This window comes from Urocitellus parryii, chromosome 7 (assembly GCF_045843805.1).
Source record: "Urocitellus parryii isolate mUroPar1 chromosome 7, mUroPar1.hap1, whole genome shotgun sequence".
NCBI classification, from domain to species: Eukaryota; Metazoa; Chordata; class Mammalia; order Rodentia; family Sciuridae; genus Urocitellus; species Urocitellus parryii.
The window spans coordinates 90194076-90212640 of record NC_135537.1 but is presented as its reverse complement, the minus strand read 5'-3'; positions in this window follow the sequence as shown (position 1 = coordinate 90212640).

The window sequence follows — 18565 nt, the reverse complement described above, 5'->3', positions numbered from 1 at the left end:
GCATCTAGGTTGGTTCCACAGTCTAGCTATTGTGAATGTTGCTGCTGTGAACATCGATGTAGCAGTATCCCTATAGTACGCTCTTTTCTTCACAGACTAGTCCGAGAAGGGCAATAGCTGGGTCAAATGGTGGTTCCATTCGCAGCTTTCCCAGGAATCTCCATACTGCTTTCCAAATTGGCCACACCAATTTGCAGTCCCACCAGCAATGTACAAGTGAACCCTTTTCCCCGCATCCTTGCCAGCACTTGTTGTTTGACTTCATAATGGCTGCCAATCTTATTGGAGTGAGATGGTATCTTAGGGTGGTTTTGATTTGCATTTCTCTGACTGCTAGAGATGGTGAGCATTTTTTCATGTACTTGTTGATTGATTGTATGTCCTTCTCTGAGAAATGTCTGTTCAGGTCTTGGCCCATTTGTTGATTGGGTTATTTGTTATCTTATTGTTTAATTTTTTGAGTTCTTTGTATACTCTGGATATTAGGGCTCTATCTGAAGTGTGAGAAGTAAAAATTTGTTCCCATGATGATGTAGGCTCCCTATTTACCTCTCTTATTGTTTCTCTTGCTGAGAAAAAAAACTTTTTAGTTTAAGTAATTCCCATTTGTTGATTCTTGTTATTAACTCTTGTGCTATGGGTGTTCTATTAAAAAATTTGAAGCCCAACCCCACAATATGTAGATCAGAGCCAACTTTTTCTTCTATCAGACGCAGAGTCTGTGATTCGATATTAAGCTCCTTGATCCATTTTGAGTTAACTTTTGTTCATGGCGAGAGAAGGGGATTCAGTTTCATTTTGTTGCATATGGATTTCTAGTTTTCCCAGCACCATTGGTTGAAGATGCTATCCTTCCTCCATTGCATGCTTTTAGCCCCTGTATCAAATATAAGATAATTGAAACTTTGTGGTTTAATCCCTGTGTCTTCTATTCTGTACCATTGGTCCACCCACCTGTTTTGGTACCAGTACCATGCTGTTTTTGTTACTATTGCTCTGTAGTATGGTTTGAAATCTGGTATCGCTATACCGTCTGATTCACACTTCCTGCTTAGAGTTGCTTTTGCTATTCTGGGTATTTTATTTTTCCATATGAATTTCATGATTGCTTTATCAATTTCTACAGGAAATGTCATTAGGATTTCGATTGGCATTGCAGTAAACCTATTGAGAACTTTGGGTAATATTGCCATTTTGATGATGTTAGTTCTGCCTATCCATGAACAGGGTATATTTTTCCATCTTTTAAGATCTTCTTTTTCTCTCATTAGGGTTCTGTAGATTTCATGGTATAAATCTTTCACCTCTTTTGTTAAGTTGATACCCAAGTATTTTTTTTTTTGAGGATATTGTGAATGGGGTGTTTTTCCTCATTTCTGTTTCAGAGGTTTTGTCACTGATATACAGAAATGCCTTTGATTTATGCATGTTGATTTTATATCCTGCCACTTTGCTGAATACATTTATTAGTTCTAGTAGTTTTTTGTAAACCCTTTTGGGTCTTCTAGGTATAGAATCATGTTGTCCGCAAATAGTGATAATTTAAGTTCTTCTTTTCCTATTTTTATGCCTTTAATTTCTTTTGTCTGTCTAATTGCTCTGGCCAGTGTTTCAAGAACTATATTGAATAGAAGTGGTGATAGAGGGCATCCCTGTCTTGTTTCAGATTTTAGAGGGAATGCCTTCAATTATTCTCCATTCAGAATGATGCTAGCCTGAGGCTTCAACAATGTTGAGATAAGTTCCTGTTATTCCTACTTTTTCTAATGTTTTGAACATTAAGGGATGCTGTACATTGTTGAATGCTTTTTCTGCATCTATTGAGATGATCATATGGTTCTTATCTTTAAGTCTATTGATGTGGTGAATAACATTTATTGATTTGCATATATTGAACCATCCTTGCATCCTAGGGATCAATCCTACTTGATCATGGTGCACAATTTTTTTTTCTGTGCCTTTGTATCTGATTCGCCAGAATTTTATTGAGGATTTTTGCATCTAGGTTCATTAGGGATATTGATCTGTAGTTTTCTTTCTTTGAGGTGTCTTTGTCAGTTTTCGGAATCAGGGTGATGTTGGCCTCATAGAATGAATTTGGAAGAGCTCCCTCTTTTTCTGTTTCCTGAAATAACTTGAAAAGTATTGGTATTAATTCTTCTTTAAAGGTTTTGTAAAATTCCGCTGTATACCCATCTGGTCCTGGGCTTTTCTTGGTTGGTAGTCTTTTGATTGCTTCTTCTATTTCATCCATTGATATTAGTCTGTTCAAATTGTGTGTATCCTCCTGACTCAGTCTGGGCAAATCATATGACTTAAGAAATTTATCGATGTCTTCACTATCTTCTATTTTATTGGAATATAGGTTTTCAAAATAATTTCTAATTGTCTTATGTATTTCTGTAGCATCTGTTGTGATATTGCCTTTTTCATCCCATGTTATTAATTTGAGTTCTCTCTCTTCTTCTCTTCATTAGCATGGCTAAGGGTCTGTCAATCTTTTTTATTTTTTCGAAGAACCAACTTTTAGTTTTGTTAATTTTTTCAATAGTTTCTTTTGTTTTAATTTCATTGATTTCCACTCAGATTTTAATTATTTCTTGCCTTCTGCTACATTTGCTGTTGTTTTGCTCTTCTTTTCTAGGGCTTTGAGATGAAGTGCGAGCTCATTTATTTGTTGGTTTTTCCTTCTTTTGAGGAATGACCTCCAGGTGACGAATTTCCCTCTTAAATGTGCTTTCATTGTGTCCCATAGATTCTGATATGTTGTGTCTGTATTTTCCTTTATCTCTAAGAATTTTTTTAATTTTCTTTTTTATGTCTTCTGTAACCCATTGATCATTCAGTAACATATTGTTCATTTTCCATGTGATGTAGGAGTTTTCCTTCCTTCTTTTATCATTGATTTCCAGTTTCATTCCATTATGTTCAGATAAAATGCATTGTATTATCTCCACCCCTTTATATTTACTGAGGATTGCCCTATGGCATAATATATGGTCTATTTTTGAGAAGGATTCATGTGACGCTGAGAAAAAAAGTATATCCACTTGATGATGGTTGATATATTCTATATATATCAGTTAAGTCTAGGTTATTGATTCTGATATTGAGTTCTATAGTTTCTATATTCAACTTTTGTTTGGAGGATCTGTCCAATGGTGAGAGAGGTGTATTGAAGTCACCCATAATTATTGTGTTGTCGTCTATTTGATTCTTAAACTAGAGGAGAATTTGTTTTATGAATGTCGCAGCACCATTATTTGGTGCATAAATATTGATAATTGATATGTCTTGTTGGTGAATGGTTCCTTTTAATAGTATATAATCTCCTTCCTTATCCCTTTTGATTAACTTAGTCTTGAAGTCGATTTTATTCGATATGAGGATGGCCACCCCTGCTTACTTATGAGGACCGTGTGCATAGTATGTTTTTTCCCAACCTTTCACCATTAGCCTGTGTATGTCTTTTCCAATCAGATGTGCCTCCTGGAGGCAGCATATTGTTGGATTTGATTTTTAATCCATGTTACCAGCCTATGTTGCTTTATTGGAGAGTTTAAGCAATTAATGTTTAGATTTACTATTGATATATGGTTTGTACTTCCAGCTATGTTTGATTATTTATTTTTTTAAATTTAGTTTGTTTCTCCATGATTAGCTTTCCCCCCCGCCCTCTGTCTTTACTGAGTCACTTCCCACTGATGGTTTTGGTTATTGTTTTTCATTTCTTCCTCGTGTAGTGTTTTACTCAAGATGCTTTGCAATGCTGGTTTTCTGGCTGCAAATTATTTTAACTTTTGTTTATCATGAAAGATTTTTATTTCATTGTCGTACCTGAAGCTTAATTTTGCTGGATACAAAATTCTTGGCTGGCATCCATTGTCTTTCAGTGTTTGAAATACATTGTTCAAGGATCTTCGCGATTTCTGCGTCTGTGATGAAAAATCCATTATTAACCTTATTGGTTTACCCCTGAATGTAATCTGCCTCCTTTCTCTTATAGATATTAATATTTTCTCTTTGTTCTGTATATTGAATATCTTCATAACAATGTGTCTTGGCGTTGGTCTACTGTGATTTTGTATGCTCCGTGTCCTGTATGCATCTACAATTTGTACATCTGTTTACTTTTTTTATTTCTGGAAAGTTTTCTGTAATTATTTCATTCAGCAGATTGCTCATTCCCTTGGATTGAACCTCTATAAATTCCTCTATCCCGATGACTCTTAAATTTGGTTTTTTACTTATGTTATCCCATATCTCTTGGATGTTTTTCTTGTGATTTTTTACCAGCCTTTCTGAGTTGGCTAGACTTTTATCAACATGATATATTTTGTCTCCATTATCTGACGTTCTGGCTTCTACTTGCTCCAATCTCTTAGTGATACTCTAATTTGAGTTTTTAATTTGGTTTATAGTTTCCTTCATTTCTAGAATTATTGTTTGATATTTTTATAATCTCTATCTCCTGATAAAGATGCTTATTTGCTTCTTTCACCTGTTTATATAATTCATTTTCAATGTGTTTTTGCACTGCTTGAATTTGCTCTCTCATATCCTCTTTAAGATTCCATTCCATCTGTCTAAGATATTCCTTGAATTCATTATTTGACCATTTTTCTGATGCCTCTAGGTCCTCCTGAATATTTAGGCTGTTCTGCATTGTTTGTACTCCTTTTCTTCCTTGCTTTTTCATTCTGCTCATGTTACTTCTTGTTCTGTTTTACTGCTGAGTTTCTGTTTACTCCTATAAATGTATTTGATGCTGTTGCCGCTGGTTTCAATGAAGTTATGTCCTCCGCCGCATTCTGGTGATGTCAGTTCTCTGCCATGGTCGTATCCCATGCAAATGGCGACAGTTTGTTCCCTTTTCCGGGTGACCAATTCAATGGGTGGGTCCTGAATGGCTCTCCCAAGCCCCGTCTCAATCCTGTGGCCACTGCCTATGAAGGCTCGGTTGGTATTAACTTCCGCAGTTTCAGAAGGGCCAACCAGTTGTATCAGCGGGATCGTTTAGTGTTGAGTCACAGCAGTTTTTCTGTGAGACGCAGGTGAACAGGAGCTTGAATTCAGCCTATCTGGGCTCGGTGTGTGTTCTGAGAGTCCCAGACTGTTCACCCCAGATCCACGTCAGCTCAGCATTGCCTAGTGATCCATTCCCTGGCTTTCAGGGTTTTCAGCATTCTCCCTGAGGTTTGTTTTCAGATACTGCATAGCACAGATGCCTGGGCTCCGGATGCAGGACAGAAGCCTAAGAGATTGATTGGAAAAGGCTTCAGGAACTGCCTCCAACCTGAGCCAAGTGGGCGTAGAATCAAAGTCTGAATTGAAATATCTTTTAATTTTTAAGCTTGTATCATTTCTATAATGAATACTGTACTTTTAGTAAAGAATGACTATTTTTATGCACCTGGCTAATTTACAATTTTGTTGTGTTCTTTGGTTTTATTTACAGTGAAGTTAAAAAAAGGTTACTGTCAAACCAAAACACAAAGAGAAGACCACCAACTCAAATTTTAAATCGAATCAAATTAAGATTGTATTGTGTACACAAAAGCTGGCCTCGACTGTCTCTTGCAAGATTCCATGCTAGAGATCATCCCCCTGATCTTCAAGAAAAAGTTTTTACAGCACAAAAAGTTACAAAGGTGGTGGGCATCTAAGGTACTTAAAGCTAACAAGATTTTGACAATCATAATACATGGCTAACATTTCAAGGTAGAAAATAAATTCAGCTCCAGATATTAGAGTTTATGAGCTGCCACTGAGATTTAGATAGAATTGTTATTTGGTCAGTGGGAGCCAGAATTTATGAGGCACCAGTAAGGTTTTAGAGAGGGTTGTTATCTGGTAAGGGATAGCCAGGCATAGGTGAATTCAAAACACAGGTAGAAATTGCAAGCAAGTTTAAAATACCAAAATATCATCAGGCCAAAGAGAAATTTTAGTTTTCTTACACAAAACAGAAATAAACTTTTTACCTCTAAAAGCTCTAAGAGAAGATTTTATTTTATTTTTTTTTTTTGTATTTTCTAATATCTAATGGCTTCTGGCATTCCTTAGTTTATGACCATAAATGCTTCTCTTCTGTGTTTATGGGGCTTCCAAAACAAAAAAATATATATAAATAAGCCCTTCTCATAGGGAACATAACATAGCAAGTAACTACCCTTTAACCCACAGGTCTGACAACCATATTATAGGATATGAAAGACCCTCCAATATGCTGGTTCTTCCAACCATTGTTTGCAAAGATTGACAAAAGTCAATTCATTGCACAGAATGAGTGTGGTGAGTCTCTGCTCTGCAGTCCAGAACAGGAGGTAAAAGAGCCCCCAAAGTGAGTTTAACACAGGGCTTTACATGACATAGGTGACAATATCCTAAAAGCAAAAGAAAACACAAATTCAGAGAGAACGATACCCACATAATCTCATTTGACAGAATCAAATTCATAAGAGGAGCAGAGGACAGAGGTAAATCTAAAGGGATTTAATAATATTTTCTTTTTCTAAATTGCTATTAATGTCTCCCACAATTATAGAGTTCTGGATAGCCTCAGTTACTACTTTATCATTACCTTCAACCTACAATGCATGAGGAACACTGAATTTACCCTCATACTCATGTACTTATCACTTATTTTTTTCTATAGAAATGCATATGTATATGAATATATTTTTCCACATTTACAAGACTACCCTGAAAATTTCTGTGATATCACTTCCCTGAAAGGCATTTTAATTATTTCATGTCAGTTCATCTAAGTTTTCCATATTATGTGTTGGAAAAGTTGAGACAACTCTAAGGGCCTTCTTATTTGATATTTATAAACTATAATTAAATGTCAACCTCAGTACCTCCAAAGAACTTAAGTCTCATTCAACTTTCTCATTCATAGTGCTTTATTTTTTAAGTAGGTAGCAGAAATTTTATTTTGAAGAAGAGTAAGTGATTTAAAGCCATTCAGTGTACTTTAGAGGATATCAAAAACCTATGGTTGTGGTTCTTAGAAAACCTTACCACTGAAATATCTGGATTGCACACCAGGTTGGACACTGATACTATGCTTTCATGGGAAATGGTTTCTTGTTTGTGAATATTCTCTTTCCCTTTCCCCTATAGTCTTGGAAAATATGTGGATTGTGTGAAGTTTTAGAATGACTATTTTCAATACAGTTAGCATGGACCCAATTGATAATAGAAGACATCTATATACTGAAAAAAAGACCCTTCACCAAGCCCTAAAGAAGTGATAAAATAATCTCTGGAAAAAATAACAGTCATCCATTAAATTATTTTTTTAAAATACTAAGAATAGGTTTAGTTAGTAATATATTACTGTACTAGGAAAAGTGATATAAAAGCAATTTTAATTTTTAAAGTTGTTTCTGATTACTACAAAGAGAGTATGAAAAGCTGGGTACATGGGCTGGAGTTGTGTGTCAGATGTAGACTACTTTGCTAGAATGTGCCAAGCACTAAGTTTGATTCTCAGCAATACATATAAAGAGTTTTTTGTTGTTTTATTTTTTAAATACATGACAGTGGAATGATACCAGTAAAAAACACTCATTTTTGTGCGCAATCTTGGAAGTTTACTGATGGTTTTGTGCAGAACAGGAAGCATAATGCATTTAGAATAGGCTTTGGAAAAGGCATCCTGACTACCATATGGGTTCACTTTCATTCTTTCTGTGACCCATCCTTTTTTCTTTAAATTCAATCAGCAATCACCCCTGGGACAAAGGACTTTGTTGAAGGTGTTCCCACAAGTGGCGTTCAAGGTCTTTTACATTTCAAATAAGCCTTAATAATGCTCATTAACATCTTTGAGTTAGCCACCAAGTTTGTTTGAGTGAGGCCCATTATCCTGATTACATGGTCATTATACTATCTATTCTATTTTATACTTATTCTCTGTGAACAGAGAACCCTAGTGTTGGATATGTGAACAGACAGCTAGAAAACTAGGAGTTTATTCTGAGACCTATGGAGAGCTAAACTGAAGTTCTGGATTTCAAATTTTTGTTTTTGATTTGAGATACTGCTTCTGCTACATTTAAAAATCTCAGGACTCATGAAGAGAATAAGTTAAAAGCCAGCATCATCAAATTTGTGAGGCCCTAAGAAATTCAAAGGGACCCTGTCTCTAAATAAAAATATTAAAAAAGGGGTGGGAATGTGAATCTGTGGATGAACACCTCTGGGTTGAATTTCTGGTACTAAAAAGAAAGCAACACACACAGCAAAAAATAATAATAAATAAATAAATAAACAAACAAAACAAACAAACAAACAAACCCTCTTGAATAAGAAGCCCTAAAATTAACACCCTCTCTCATGCATAAATAGTATAAATGGATTTGGAGTTCACTCCTGATAATTATCTCAGTCTTTACTATGCTGGACTCAGGGCACATGGAAGCCAACAAAGAGCTTTAGAAAGAAGCTGAAAACAACATACAATTATGAAACAAAATGCCCAGGTTTTCAACTGCTGATCTAAGCCTCACTAGACTAGTCAGAGGGAGGTGAAGGCTAAGCTACCACAGAGAGACCCTCTGGTCACAAGATTCTGGAGAGGACCACGAGGAGTCCCTAGCCATAACTGGCAGTTTCCACCATTGCCTCTCCTGTCAGCTTTAAGCCACCTTCCTAAGCAGTCTCAATATAACAAGGCACTCTTACCATTTCTTGGCTCTCAGGGTTCTCAGCGTTCTCCCTGTGGTTTGTTTTCAGATTCTGTATAGCACAGACACCTGGGCTCCGGATCCAGGACAGAAGTCTACAAAAAGTTTGAAAAAATGGCGGGAACCAGACACCACGGGAACAGAAATTTGTGAAAACCTCCCCCTCATCACTGGTTGTGTGAGGATTGGACAGTTCTCACCTAAGTGACTGATTGGTCAAGGCTTCAGGTACTGCCTCCAACCTGAGCCAAGTGGGAACAGAATCAAAGTCTGAATGACAGGCCACTCTATTGCCATTGTTATCCAACTACAGATCAAGGCTGAGAATATTGCTTAGTCAGTAGAATGCTTATTTTGCTGATATAAAGCCATGGACTCAGTCCACTGCACTACATGCACACACTCCCCCAACAACAACAACAACAAAAAAAAAAACAAAAAACAAAAAAAAGATTAAGTAAAGGACTTTGGGGACCAGGGTTATGGATCAGTGGTAGATAACTTCCCTAGCATACATGAGGTACTTGGTTGAACAACCAGCACCGCGTTAAAAAGCCACCCAAGAGGGGACATGGCTCAAGTGGTAGCACAGTCGCCTGGCATGCAGGCGGCCCAGGATCGATCCTCAGCACCACATACAAACAAAGATGTTATGTCTGCCAAAAAACAAAAAAAAAATTTTTAAAAAGCCAACAAATAAACAACTAATAATACTGTGTCCATCTACAACAAAAAATATTCAAGAAAAAAAAAAGCCTGTGTATTGGACTTGTGCACCTTGACTACAGAACTCATAAACACTTTTTATAAGTAATATATACATATATGTGTTCAGACAGTGTATAAAATTCTCCTGTGATGTCTTTTCAAGTAACTTATATTACAGGTATGCTTCAAAACCCTGAAATCCTCCCCACCTCACTTATTATTATTATTATTATTATTATTAGCCTGTTAATTTCATTAAATGCCTCTGTATGGGGTTATTTTAAGGCAAAGTTTTCTTCCAATAATAGGACCTAGCCCAGAGAGAAATGTATTGACACTTATAACTGTTTATAAGGTTAAAATAATTTGTGAATAAATATGTATATATTTTTATGAAAATGATATCACAATCACTTTAATATATATTTTTTAAAAAATTTTTGTATTATTTGTCTCATAAAAAAAAACAGTTTGAGCTTTAAACTCATTGGCAATGTTCTTATATCCCTTTCCCCAAAAAAGTGACTCACAAGTATAATTCAAATTATTGAGATTCATAAATTTTTGATCTTTTATTTTAACTAGTGAAGTCTAAAGATTTTCTATTTATTTTCACGTTTAAATAAAGCCCACATTTTATAGCTTTCTTTTTGTGTAACTGACCTTTAATATTCTGCAAATTTTACCCCCATTCTGATCACTTTGGACTATTGATGTTTTGATGGAGAGGATCTCAAAGTGGTCATGCACAAGGTAGGAAATGGATATAGTAAGATATAAGACTGGTGATTGCTGAGTATGTAGATTTTGCTATACAAAATAAGTATTGGTGGATGATATTGGGTAGGGAGAAAAAGAGCAATGAAAAAAAAGAAAAACTTGAACAGTAGAGGGGTTCACATGCTACAAATCTACAATGATAGCGTGAATATAGAGGGTAGTGTTCTTGGAAGCAGCAATAAAATTTGAGGGAAAGAAAATGGTAATTTTTTCTACAGTTCCAAAGTGAGAGAGCCAGGTGAATGGGTTCTGTGTTCAATTCTTTCCACCTAGGAGTGAAATTTATAGTTCAAAGGGTATGTCTCAGTAAGTAGTAAAACACTATTTCTATGTACCTTTACACTTTTTCATGGCTACAAGCTGACTGTGACAATTCCAGTCACATTACATCTTTGCACCGTGTTAGCTATTCATTAATTAATTCATTCATTACATTATTTATTTGTTTTTTATTAATTCACTTTTTCTTTGGTTGTCATTGTTTTTACATTACTGGTGATTACATAATTGCATAAATATTCTGAATGTTGACTTTTGGTTAAATATTTTTTATGTGTTTATTCATACATTTACTTTTCATTGAAATGTTTTTCCTTTGTCAAGTCTGATTTATATTAGACCTCAATCTTCATTTATGAAGACTAGATAAAATCACATTATTCCAAATAACTCAAGATTTATCATCTTTACAGAACCCTAATCACCCGCTAAAGTTGACCCAGTCTTGGTCAACTAAAAGCTGTGTCAAAAGTCCTCTTTTTTCTTATATACACTTTAATAAAGAATTCCTCTCTCACTTTTATATTTTGGAGAGTAGACTAACTTCCCAAGCAGTAGTTAATAACCTAGATGAGTTTTCCAACTAGCTCACCATTACTTTTAAATTATTTACATCCTTGACACTAAGAGTGTCACTGATTACTTTTTTATTTTTTCAAGATCTCTCTCTCTCTCTCTCTCTCTCATATGACAAATTGAAATCAGATATGTTTTTTTTAGTAAGAAACACTCTCAGACTTTAATAAAATATTCTATAAAGTAAAAGGGTTTCACTGATTTTCTTAGAGCCTCACTAAGTTATGGAGGCTGGATGACTTCAATCTAATGTTATAGATATTTGCAATATATATATATTCATTGCGTGAATATAGAGGGTAGTGTTCATTTGATTCTTTCTCTTGGGGACTGTGCCAGAGTTCTTTCACTTCTACCTTATTTCTGCCTCCAAAAAACTACTCTTTAACCTCATAATACCATTGATCCACCATTCAACTTTTTAAATCTGAACTCTTGAGCTGGTCATTCTTTCCCTCTTTCCTTCACAGCACTTTTTTTTTCTACCCGTACCTATTCCACCAATACTTTTTTCATGAATAATCACTACTACATACTCAGTATCCACCAATCTCACATCCTGACCCATTCCTGTTCTGCCTTTTCCATGGATCACTTTGAGATCCCCTCCACCCATATAGCAATAGTCCAGAGTAAGGTCAGGTAAGGGTGTTATATATGCAGGTTTTTTTTTTTTATATGCAGGTTTTAAAAGTCATTTACAGGGAGAGAAAAGGGAAATTGCATGGAAATGAAGGGAGACCCTGATTGCTATACAAAATTACATATAAGAGGTTGTGAGGGGAATGGGAAAATAAACAAGGAGAGAAATGAATTACAGTAGATGGGGTAGAGAGAGAATATGTGAGGGAAGGGGAGGGGGGATAGTAGGGGATAGGAAAGGTAGCAGAATACAACAATTACTAATAGGGCATTATGTAAAATTGTGGATGTGTAACCGACGTGATTCTGCAATCTGCATTTGGGGTAAAATTGGAAGTTCATACCCCACTTCAATCTAATGTATGAAATATGATATGTCAAGAGCTTTGTAATGTTGTGAACAACCAATAAAAAAAGTCATTTACATAACAATAAGCCTATTAAAATTGGGATGTATTTTGTCTTAGGTTAAAAAAGAAAATCTGCAGACTGCACTGTTAAACTAAATTGTTTAAAATTCATTAATCTCAATAATTTGGAAAAATTCTATAAAAAGGAGAATAAAGAAAACAACATAATAGATAAAAGTGACAAATTTGAAGACACACCAAATGTACATATCAGACAGTGTCATATATTGATGCTTTCAAAAGACAAATTAATTTGAAATAAAAGTAGTTAATGTGAGATGTAGTAATTATTTATTAATTATATATAATGGTAGTATACATGTATATGTACAAAATGCATCTCATATAATTATGAATATACATTGCAAAAAATGAACTCTACAGTAATTTTTTTTTAATTTTGCTGACAACACTATAAATACCTACATCTAGGTTTATGTATTACCAAATGTTCAGGGTACATTTTGTACTTTATAAAGTTTACAACTGACCAACAGAGCTTTTTTTTTCAATTTTTAAAAGGAGTAGTACTTATTTTCAGTTACAACATAATGCCATCATTTATCTTTAATTTTTAAATATTTTTAAAATTATGACAACAGAATGCATTAAAATTCTTATTACACATACAGAGCACAATTTTTCATTTCTCTGGTTTTATACAAATTATATTTACATGAATTCACTTCTTTATACATGTACTTTATATAATAATATACATCATATTCCACCATCATTTCTAACCCCATGATCCCTCTCCTCACCTCCCAACCAACAAAAGTTCATTTTGATACACACTGATTTATGATAATAAGTTATAGAAAAGACTATATACCTTATAATAATATGAACAGATAAAGTTTTGTAACTAATACATAGCATAATAATAATAATAAACTTGCCATTTAGACATTAATAAATTATACATCTAACACTACTGACATCTTTCCCAAAAACATTGAGATCTTTTCCAAAAAAGAGGGGGTTATTTGAGGGGGAAAATGGTATTCTATGCTTTCTTAATATCGAGAATAATTTATTTTAAAAAGTAATATATATTTCAATATAAAAATAAAATAGAACTAGTTTCCATGGCACACACCTCTAATCCCTTTGGATTGTGAGGCTAAGGCAAGATAATCCTGAGTTTAAAGCCAGCCTCAGAAACTTAGCAAGGTCCTAAGCAACTATGTGTGACCCAGTCTTTGTGTTTCCCTGATTTAAATTTCCAGTAAGAAACAACAACAACAAAAAGAATACAGAGTATTGATAAGGACACAAAACAAATTCTCATGAACTAAAGATGGAGTAGAAATTGCTGTTATTTCATCATGAAAACTTTATATATATATATATGAAATACTCCTCACCAAGCTTAGATCTGTAGAAATTATAGTATGTGTGTACCATGACAGTGTACAAGTATGTGATAGCATAAGGCTAGAGCTATATTTGTCAATACAGTGGTAATCTATGGCCTAGGAGGAAAGAGGAGGTGATTCAGAAAAATAAAAATAATAAAGTTTGAGAAAAATTGGTTTCTGGAGCCCAGAAAGACTTTTGGTTTAATTAGAGTACAAAATACCACATAAGTATTATACTGAAGTTACATCTGTTAAATACATCACATATATAATGGATTTCAAGGAAAATATGTGGAGCTTATCACAAACTAAATAAAAATTTACAAAAGCACATAAAATAGCATGTGTGTAAATAAAACTAATCATTACAAAGACAACTATTTTAACTCAATTTAATATATAATATTTTTCTATCAATATTTTAGCATGTTTTTTCTTTAAATACAAGAGAGCTGGACCTGTTGGTGCACAATTGTAATCCCAGTACCTTGGGAGGCTGAGACAGGTGTATTGTGAGTTCAAAGGCAGCATCAGCAAAAGTGAGGCCCTAATCAACTCAGAGAGACACCGTCTCTAAATGTCATAAAAAATAGGTTTGGGGATGTGGCTCAATTCCCCTGAGTTTAATTCCAAGTACCAAATAAAAGAAAAGAAAAGAAGGGACCAAAAAAATTATCTTAGAAATAAAATATATGTAAAATACCCCAAAACTTTTAATAAAAAAACAAATAATATAGTTATTGTTATGAGACACATTTAATGTATATTCTAAAACTATATTGCAATAATACAGACCAATATATCATAATATGAATCAAATCTGAAACCATATGTAGATCAACAGTATTGTTAAGAGCAATAGAAATGCATATGTAAAACCGACCATATGAAAAATAACATTAGACGTGAATGAATGAATCTATCCAACCTAAAGTTAGAATCGGGACATAGTGGCAAAATTCACTGTTAGAGTGTGTGTGCAGAATGTGCAAGATAGTCAGTTCCAACCTTAGCAACACTGTAAAAAGCAAATATTAAGAGGGAATGATGTTGAAAATAAAGCAGAATATTAAATGAGACACTCTCTCTCCATCTATAGATACATTTAAAGAGAAAACTACTGTGAGTGTCTCTTTGGCAAAATCATGAATGATTAGAGAGATTTAGATACACTGGATATTAGTCTGGTTTTAAGAAATGTACCATATTTGAAAGAAAATTCCCAATGACTATCATCACCTCTGGTGAACAGAAATGTGAGAGAGGGGCTGAGGATGTAGCTCAGTTTTTAGAGTGCTTGCCTTGTATGCACAACGCCCTGGGTTCAATCTCTAGCACCATAAAAAAAAAAGAAGGAAATATGAAAGAAATGATACAAAAATGGTGATATCTAGGAGCCATAAAATCCTTCACAAGTGTTTCATCAGCTGTGACCAAGACAGAAAAATACCCAAATATCAAATCTGTCAATTAATCTAAAAAAAAAATAATCTGCCAGCATATATTCCCAATTGCTGCTGCTGACAGATGAAGTTCACTCTAGCTTGTATTATACGTGAAATAGGGAGGAATCCAGTAAACTACTCTTAGCTTGAGTGAGATTTTAGCACTTTCTGAATCCTGCCCCAACCCTGATACACTAGTAACAGGGTCAGAACTACCAATTCCTCCTAGAAAATGTTTTTGGTTTTTTTGTGGGTATATGTATGTCTGTATTGAATGTTTCAAATTTAACACATTTTATTTATGTTACTATGTCCCTGATACACTAGTAATAATGCCAGAACTACCAATTGCTCCTAGAAGGTTCTTTTGTGTGTGTGTGTGTGTGTGTGTGTCGATGTGTGTACTGAATAGCTCAACTTTAACATATTTTATTTACCTTACTATGTCCTGAAGTTCCAAACTCTAGAACCAAAAGGTGATTGAGCTTATGTAAATCTCTGTAGATTTCAAACAAATGAATTTACATTCTTTTCCCAGCACTTTTATGAACTATGATACCAAACAGCAGTTCAGAAAGGAGGTTAAAACAATGATTCCTGTTTATTCCAACAAATCTTCACAGAATATTCTTACATTGGCTACTTCATATAAACTTTCCACAGGGATAAAATGCATCAAAGATATTTTCTGTAGCCTGGGCAGTGTTGTTGAAAAGGTTATTATAATAATCTGAAAGAGCTAGGTGTGGTGGCAAATATACTAGAGGCTGGAGAGGCAAGTCAGGAGGATTGTGATTTGAAAGACAGCCTTAACCACATAGCAATGCTATAAGCAACTTATTGAAATATTAGTGATATATCACCTGTCTAAAAAAAAAAAGGACTGGGGACACAACTCAGTGGTAAGCACCCCCAGGAGTTCAATTCGTAGCACCAAACCACACCAAACTAAACAAATATCTGAAAGGTAGTAGAGATCCAGAGTATAGGTGTATATGTATAGATAAAATGTTGGTTACAATATAAAGTTAATAAAGATACTTTTGAAAAAAATTCATAGTTCTTTTTTTAAAAGAGAGAGAGAGAGAATTTTAATATTTATTTATTCATTTTAGTTTTCTGCAGACACAACATCTTTATTTATACATGGTGCTGAGGATAAAACTCTGTGCTGCAGCCATGCCAGGCAAGCACACTACTGCTTGATCCACATTCCCAGCCCCTATCATGGTTCTTAAGAGCTCAAAATAAAAATGCTATATAATCCACTAATAATAATTTTTTGAAGCAGGGTATTATTGTGAATGTCTGTACTCTCAGTGGCTTGGGAGGATGAAACAGGAGGAACTTAAATGCAAGACCAGCCTCAGAAACTTGGCAATGGCTTAAGTGACTCGGTGATATCCTGTCTTGTTAAAAAATAGGGATGTAACACAGTGGTAAAGTGCCTAAATAAATAAAAATAAATAGCAATTCTTCATTTAAAAATGCCCTATAACCCAGTAATTATAATTCTGGATAAATATCTAATGAAATTGGAACACTTTTGGGAAAGAAATTACTTCACTTCCATTTTCATTGTAGGTTTATTCACAGTATCTAATAAAAGGAATCAAATGAAGTGCCTTTTAGATGCAAGGTATTGATGAAAAGATTCCTTCCAGCTGCAGATCATCCATCTACTTGCCTTAAAGACTGCATACTTATAATTCAAACTGCTCCCTAAAAGGCAAGACTCAGATATGGAATTTTCTGAGTACTCCAAGAGATTTTGGTACCTCTGGACAAATTGTGTAAGACTTTTCTAAAACTAAGGAATAGGTAAATTTTGGAGTTTGGAATGTGGAAAACATACAGTAAATTCCTCAAAGGGGAATCTTAATTCAGACACTGTGATAAGGTGTCTGAGTCTGGGGAAGAAAAAGGAAGTAAAATCAGAGTTTGATATAAAACTAGCCTTTTCTTCACTGATTTCTAGGTTATTGATTTAATCCAAACAGATATTCGAAAATGGTTAAAGTTACTAATTAAAATTTATGTAAAACAGATATTTAAAAAGTACCAGGAAAGAGGTGAAGGTGTGGCTCAGTGGTACAGTGCTTGCCTAGCATATATAAGCCCTGAGCTTAATTCTCAGCACCACATATAAATAAATAAAATATAAATAAATATTAAACTAAATACCAGGTAAGGGTTTAGGGTTGTTGCTCAGTAGTAGAGTGCTGGGCTAGTATGTGTGAGGCAGTCTGTTTGATACTGGACCCACATTAATAATAATAATAATAATAATAAAGATAAAGATACTTTGTTCATCTACAACTAAGAAAAAAAAATTTTAAAAAGTACAACAGTGCTAAGGCCTGTAACATTCTAATTATCTGTGTGCTGATTAAGCCCTTGCAATTGAACTTACTTGTTATTTAAATTAAAGTCCAGTTCCACTTTTATTTCCTGCCACACCAGGACAAAGGAGTTTGCTTGAATATTTCGAATGTTTCTAAATGTAATTTTAATAAAGTTGTCTTACATATTTAAAAACTAAGTTGAAAGCAAACTTGGTAGCACAGGCCATAACCCCTGTGGCTAAGAAGAATTATACATGCGTATCATGAGTTCAAATCTACCCTCAGCAAAAGCAAGGCACTAAGCAACTAAGTGAGACCCTCTCTATAAATAAATACAAAAAAGAACTGGGGATGTGTTACAGTGCCCCTGAGTTATATACTTGGTACAAAAAAAAGAAAAGAAGAAAAAAAATTCAATTGAGAAGAAATACATTAAAGAAACAAACAACAACAACAACAAAAAACAACAACCTTAATTTTGGAAAATTTACTATTGTGAGGATGGCCTTAGGCCTGGGCTAAAAAACTCCATTTTAAAAACTTCAGTTTAAAACATGCAGCCTCACCAGGCATGCCTACAGAAGCCCTGCAGTATTGCCCTCAGACATAAACAAATCACTTCACCTCACCTTGATAAACAGAGTGAGGCCTCTGGCAGGTTCTCCTCGCCTAATAAGAGGGAAGGGTGAGGGCTGGGGATGTGGCTCAAGCGGTAGAGCGCTTGCCTGGCATGCGTGTGGCCCAGGTTCGATTCTCAGCACCACATACAAACATAGATGTTGTGTCCACCGATAACTAAAAAACAAAAAAGTATTAAAAAAATTCTCTCTCTCTCCCCTTCTCATTCTCTCACTCTCTCTTAAAAAAAAAAAAAAAAAGAGGGAAGGGTAAGAAGATCAAGGTGCAGACCACCAGACCAGATGTTTCTGGCCCTAGAGTAAATGATGCCATGGAAAAATCTGGTGGTAACTAACAAGGATTTAAAAAAGGGTAAAAAAGCTGCAAAATTTAGTATAAATAGTAGAGCAAATAAACAGATGTACAGCCAGCTCAATAAAAAATGCACTTGAGCTGAGGAGGCTGATGAGAACTTGGAATGACATCTCATCACTTCTCATCATTTGTATTATCCTCACTACTCTTAAGCTCTACAGCCACACCTTAGTGAGAGGGAGAAAGGTAAAAGATTATGTGATGTTCTTCTCATGTGATGAAAACTTAATTTCAGTGGAGAGAAACCCAATGGGGAAAATATAACCAAGAGGAAAGATCTCCCACACACCCAAAATATATACTTTTATGAGTAAAAATTTTATCAAA